Below are 6,865 nucleotides of genomic sequence, written 5' to 3' on the forward strand. Positions count from 1 at the left end.
AGCCACACAGCTCCAACCATCTGATCTTCAATAAAATCAACAAAAACAATCAATGGGAAAAGGTCACTCTATTCTATAAATTGTGCCGGTATAACTGGCTAGCCATATGCAGAAGATGGTAATTTCAGCCCTTTCTTATATCATCTACAAAAGGTAACTCAAAATTGATTAAATACTTAAATGTAAAACCTAAAACTATAAAAACTCCTTCAGAAAACTTAGAAAATACCATTCTGAATGTAGGCTCTGGCAATAATTTCATGATGAAGATGCCAAAAGCAATTGCAACAAAAACAAAACTAAATTAGTGGAACCTAATTAAACTAAAGATCTTCTACCCAGCAAAAGAAACTATCCAAACAGTAAACAGAAAACTCACAAAATGGAAGAAAATATTTGCAAACTATGTATCCAACAAAGGCCTAATATCCAGAATCTATAAGGAACTTAAATTAACAAGCAGAAAACAACTCCATTAAACAGTAGGCAAAAGACATACATAGTCACCTCTCAAAAGAAGACATACATGCGACAAAGAAGAAGCATATGAAAAAAAAATACTCAGCAGTACTAATTGTTAGAGAAATGCACATCAAAACCACAATGAGATACCATCTCACACTAGTAAGAATGGCTATTACTAAAAAGTCAAAGAATAACATGCTGGTAAAGTTGCAGAGAAAAGATAATGCTTATAAACTGCTGTTGGTAATGTAAATTAATTCGGCCACTGTAAAAAGCACTTTGGCATTTCCTCAAAGAACTTAAAATAGAACTGCCATTCATCCCAGCAATCCCATTATTGGGTACATATCCAAAGGAGTATAAATTGTTCTACCATGAAGACACATGCACGGGTATGTTCATTGTATCAGTATTCACAATAACAAAGACATAGAATCCACCTAGATGCCCATCAACAGTAGGCTGAATAACGAGGAAAAGCTTTTGACTTTTAGCAGTTAGTACGATTTTTTGTAGGCTCATGACATATAATCTTTATTCTGTTAAGGTTGGTTCCTTTTATACCTAATTTATTGACTTTTATCAGAAGGACATTGAATTTTGTTACTTTTTTTGCATCTGTTGAAATAGTCATATTGTTTTGTCTTTCTTTTAATGTGGTGTATTGCATTTATAGATGTGTGCGAATGTGTGCGTGTGTGTGTGTGTGTGTGTGTGTGTGTGTGTGTTGAACCATCCTTGCATCCATGGGATAAATCCCATTTGATCATGGTAAATGATCTCTTTCTTTTTTTTTTTTTATTTTTCTTTTTTTTTTATTTTTCTTTTTTTTTTATTTTTATTTTTTGTGACGGAGTCTTGCTCTGTCACCCAGGCTGGAGTGCAATGGTGCAGTCTCAGCTCACTGCAACCTCCGCCTCCCGGGTTCAAGCTATTCATTCTCCATCCTCAGCCTCTGGAGTAGCTGGGATTACAGGCGCCCACCACCATGCCTGGCTAGTTTTTGTATTTTTAGCAGAGACGGGGTTCCACCATGTTGGCCAGGCTGGTCTCGAACTGCTGACCTCGTGATCCGCCCGCCTCAGCCTCCCAAAGTGCTGGGATTACAGGTATAAGCCACTGCATTTGGCCAGTAAATGATCTCTTAGAAATGCTGTTGAATTTGATTTCCTAGCATTTTGTGAACATTTTGGCATCTATGTTTATAAAAAACATTGGCCTGAAAATTTCTTTTCTTGTAGTCTTCTTGTTTAGATTTGATATCAGGGTAATGCTGGTCTCCTAAAATGAACTTGGAAGTATCTTCTATTTCATTTTTTGAAAGAGTTTGAGAAAAATTGGTATCATTTGGTTTTTAAATGTTTGGTAAAATTCAATAGTAGAGCTATCAAGACCTGAAATATTTGTTATTACCTATTCAATCTTCTTATTAATTATTAGTCTGCTCAGACTTTCTTTTTCTTCATGATTCATTCTTGATAGGTTGTATATGCTTAGGAATTTATCCATTTCTTCTGGGCTACCTAATGTTTTTCATATAATTGTTCATAATCATCTTTTATGATCCTTTGTATGTGTGGTATCAGTTGTAATGATTCCTCTTTCTGTTTTTATTTGACTCTTCTGTTTTTCTTAGACTAGCTATGATTATCTTAATTATATTTTGAAAAGAAACCTCAGTTTTATTTTTTTCTAATGTATTTTAGGGTCTATTTCATTTATTTCTGCTCTGATATTTATTATCTTTTTTCCTTCTACCAACTTTGGGTTTAGTTTGGTCTTCTTTTCCTAGTTTTTTGAAGTAAAAAGTTAAGTTGTTTGAGATCTTTCTGCCATTTTGATGTGGGCATTTATTGCTGCTTAGAGCTGCTTTTGCTGTATCCCTTAAGATTTTGTATCCTTTGCTTCCATTTTCCTTAGTTAAAAATATTTTTTTTTGAATTTCCCTTTTAGTTTCTCTTGTTACCGATTAGTTGATCAGGAGTGTGTTATTTAATTTGCACATGTCTGTGAATTTTCCAGTTTGACTTCTGTTATTGACTTATAGTTTCATACCATTGTAGTGGAAAATATATTTGATATAACTTCAATCTTATTGAATTTGTTGACTTGTTTTGTGGTCACCCTGGCAGCAACCTTGGTCTTAAGATACTTCTGCTGGTTTTCAGTGGGTCTATATTAATACTGCTTGAGAGTGATAAAAATGCATACTTGAAATTACCTAAATTGTGTAACAAAGCCAAGAAAGATTTATAAAGTGAAAAAGAAATATCAATTATTTTCTTTAAACTGCAATTTCTACACATTAACAGAATACCGGGAAAAAACAGAAAGATTCCTAAGTTCATGAGATGCGACAGTAAGTCAAAAAATAAAGACTGTACAGGAAAGTATAGTAGCAAAGCACTGTGTCGCTGACTTTAAGCAGTTCCTGAAGAAAACTGTGGCCATTAAAAGATCTTTTTGGAGAACTAGATAATCATTAATAGAAAAGAAAGCATACTCTTTCCTATGTAATTCCCCAAAGAAAAGTGTGATAGGCTTCACGGCAGGTAAATTTTATTTTAAATACCCTTAAAACTGCAAATTCTACATTTAATTAATTATATACAAATATATATATGTATACATATATATATATAAAATTTTGGAGCACTTATTGGAAATGACATATTTCTTCTGCCTTTGAGCCTCCACTACATTGTGGCTAGGCCCGTGAGAACACACACACAAACCCCTAATTCACAAAATAAAATTTACATGCTTTCTCATGTGGTTCAGAAATGGTTCTGATAGGATAACAGAAGATTTAAAAGTATATTAAAACCAACTGCTTTTGAAACTAAAAATGTTTCCTTGTCCCCTTTGCAGGGTGTGCAATGGGGGTGTGATGCGCTTCTTCAGTGCCCCTGTGCTCAAACCTCTAGGGGGAGCTCGCAGATGGCTAAGTTGTGGGGCTCCGACCACAAGGCAGTGTCCAGGAGTGAATGTGTTACAGTATGCTCTTTCAGTTTAGCCTTCCAGAGGTGGCTTGTGTTAGTCAGCTCAAGTAGACCAACTGCCTTATCGCAAGGACAGAGGACTTTCTGTATCCTGCGGTTTCTTGCCTTGGTGTACTGGAAGAATTGGATCACACATGGGCTTAGAGAATGAGTGTAAAGTTTTATTGAGCGGAAGTAGCTCTTCAGCCGATTGGGGAGCCAGAAGGGAGATGGAGAGGGAAGGCGGTTTTTCCCCTGGAGTTGGGCCACTCAGCGGCTGGGGCTCTCCTCCAACTGTCCTGGCCAAACTCCACATTGTTCCACCTGTTAATGGCCTGCTGGTATGCCGATATCTGTTGGTGAGCTCTTATGCCAGTGCGTTCCTCTCTGCTTGCGTGCCTGCCTGCTAAAGTATTGGGATGTTTTTAGGCACATGATGGAGGAATGGTGGGTCAGGATGGTCTTGGAAAATGCAATATTTGGGCAGGAAAACAGAAATGCCCATCTTCACCTAGGTTCGTGGGCACAAGCATGGGGGTGGAGCCCTAACCAGGAACCACACCCTTCCCTTCCCTGTACTTCCCTGCCTCGCTTCAATATCACTTGCAAAAAACATTATTAAAAATATGAACCTCAAACTTCCTGAGTAAATTGGGCTTAAAAAGTTATTGAAAGACTAAAACATAAGTGAAAAACTTTCATTTTTGTTGTTTTGCGTTGGTCTTAGATCATCAGCTCATACTCTATATTTTGGGGAAGAGCTTCCTAATGACTTTACAGGGGCTCACTGGTGTGTTAGGAACGAGTTAGAAGAATGCCAGTATATTATTCTCCTCAATGTTTGAGAAAGCCAAGTGGGGCCTAGGGCTCAACATTGGCCAGCCCTGAGCTTCTGTCTCTGTTTATTCCAGTACTCTTCTATTGAGGAGTAGGCAAGGAGATCAATTAGATTGCAGTATTGTCCAGTAAGTTATACAAATATTTTCAGTTTTGATGGGTGTCATGTGTGAAAAATATTAGAAAGCACTTTTTAAGAAATGCCTTGTAAAGTGTTTATCAAAATGTACTCTATAGAGTCCCATGACTTGCTCTTTGAGGATGGAGTTCTGTGGCCAAATAATTTTGGACATGATCACCTTTTCTTCCTGTTGAAAATTAATAATGAAAATTAGCATATTAAAAGTTAAGAAGTCTTACAGTGAGAGAACATGTTTAATTTTACTTAACTCAGTGTTTTCCAAATGCATTGGACCATGGGAAATTTTATTTCTTTCTTTCTCATTTTGTAGTGAAACTAATGTTTTGTAAAGAGATAATAATAATAATACCTACCTCATAGTGTTATTTTAAGAATTAAAATTATGCACAGAGAGTTCTTAGCATAGTCTCACATATAGTAAATACACAATATATGTTATCCATTATCTAAATACACAATATATGTTATCCATAGTTGTTATTATAATCAGCCAAGAGTTACAGCAATCAGTTTCAGTGACTATTGAACAAGACAAATATGAAATTAAGAGACGTTAACAAAGACATTAGGAGTGGTAATAAAGAGAAGAGATCTAGAAATATTGAGACCAGTGAATCATTGGGATTTGGTAGCAAATTGGTTGTAGAATGTGCAGTGGAAATAATAGATAAGAGTAATCTCAATTTTTTTTGCTTGAGTGATTAAGCAAATGATGGTGTAATTCCTATGAGAAAAGTAACATGATGTGTCAATTCAGATCCCAAGAAATAAGATTTAGAGAAGGAATATGAATTATAAGATTTATTTGAGAAAATTCCTGTGAAGGATAGAAGAAAAAGATATGAGGAGTAGGCAAGAAGATCAATTAGATTGCAGTATAGCCTGACACCAATGAAAACAGAAAAAAAGAAGAATTTGATTAAATTTCATCAGACTGCAGTGCATCTTTGAAGAAAGCTTCATCTAAAATAATAAAAAGTGCCAAAATAAACATTGCCTATTAAAAGTGTCCCACTTTAGGCAGAAATTACCCAGATTTAGTATTTCTCCTATATCCAGTCATTGGCCCAGAACAGCCCAGGGAGAGCATGACCTCAGTGTAAGTACTGAGATGGAACTAAAAGACGTAGTACTTGAAAACTGCAGGATTTTTTCTTGAAGAAAAATTATGGCTACCACACATAGGGTAGTAGAGAAAATTTGAAGGCAAAGGTGAGAAGTGATATGATGCATTCAGTTTTCACACATCAAAATTAACGTGTGAGCTGCCTTACAAACAGTAGAATATGCAGGTCTGGCACTGAGGACAAAAATCAGGCCTAGAGATGCAGATTTGAGACTCTTCAGGGAAAAGATGACAGAAAAAGCAATAGGATGGTTAAGATTTCATAAAACAAAAGTGTAGATTTATATGAGATAATGTCCTAGCTTTAAAAGTATGTTCAATAATTATTTAATACTAATCCATTTAAGAAGGGAGGCTAATTTCTGTCCCCTTGAGTGTAGGTAAGACTTAATGAGGTTCTTACTTACTAAGTACTTACTTAAGACTTAATGACTTAATTTTTTATTACTATCAGTATTGAAATAGAATTCACATACCATATAATTTACATTTTTAATGAGTACAATTTAGTGATTTTTGGTATATTCACAAGGCTGTGCAACCATCACCACTATATAATTGAAAATATTTTCATAACCCCAAAAAGGAACACATTCCTTACTAATTATTCCACAAACTTCCTTTGCTCAGCCACTGATAACTACTAATTTACTGTGTCTCTCCATATTTGGCTACAGTAGACATTTCATTAAATGGCATTATACAATACATGTGTTTTTGTGTTTGTCTTCTTTCACTTAGCATGTTTCCAAGTTTTGTCCGTGTTAGAGCATGTATTAATACTTTATTCCTTTTTATGGCTGAAAAATATCCCATTGTATGAGTATACACATTTTCTATAGCCAATCATCAGTTAATAAACTTTCAGGATTTTCCCACTGTTTTAATATTATAAATTACATCATTACAAATATTTTTGTGTATAGACATATACTTTTAATTATTTTTCATATATACCTAAGAATTTGATTGATTTGTCATAGGGTAATTTTATGTGTAATTTTTTGAGAAACTTTCAAACTGACTTCCAAAGGAGCTACACAACTTAATTCTGGTAAATGTGTAACAAAAGCCCAGTATAACTCAGCAAACACAGTGCAAAGCTGCACAGCTCAGAAGTCAAACTGGCCAGCCAGCAATGTTACAACTGAGAGAGCATGCTAGTCAACAAACAGTAGCTCAAAGACTAGTGTCACCAACAAGTAGCAGAGACAGTTCATAAGCCAAAGGAAGAGGGGTATGATTCTGGTGGACATGACCAGTGCCTGTACATCCTGCTGATAGCAGTAATTTGTTATGGACATATTACAAAAA

This window comes from Pongo abelii, chromosome X, assembly GCF_028885655.2.
Source record: "Pongo abelii isolate AG06213 chromosome X, NHGRI_mPonAbe1-v2.0_pri, whole genome shotgun sequence".
NCBI classification, from domain to species: Eukaryota; Metazoa; Chordata; class Mammalia; order Primates; family Hominidae; genus Pongo; species Pongo abelii.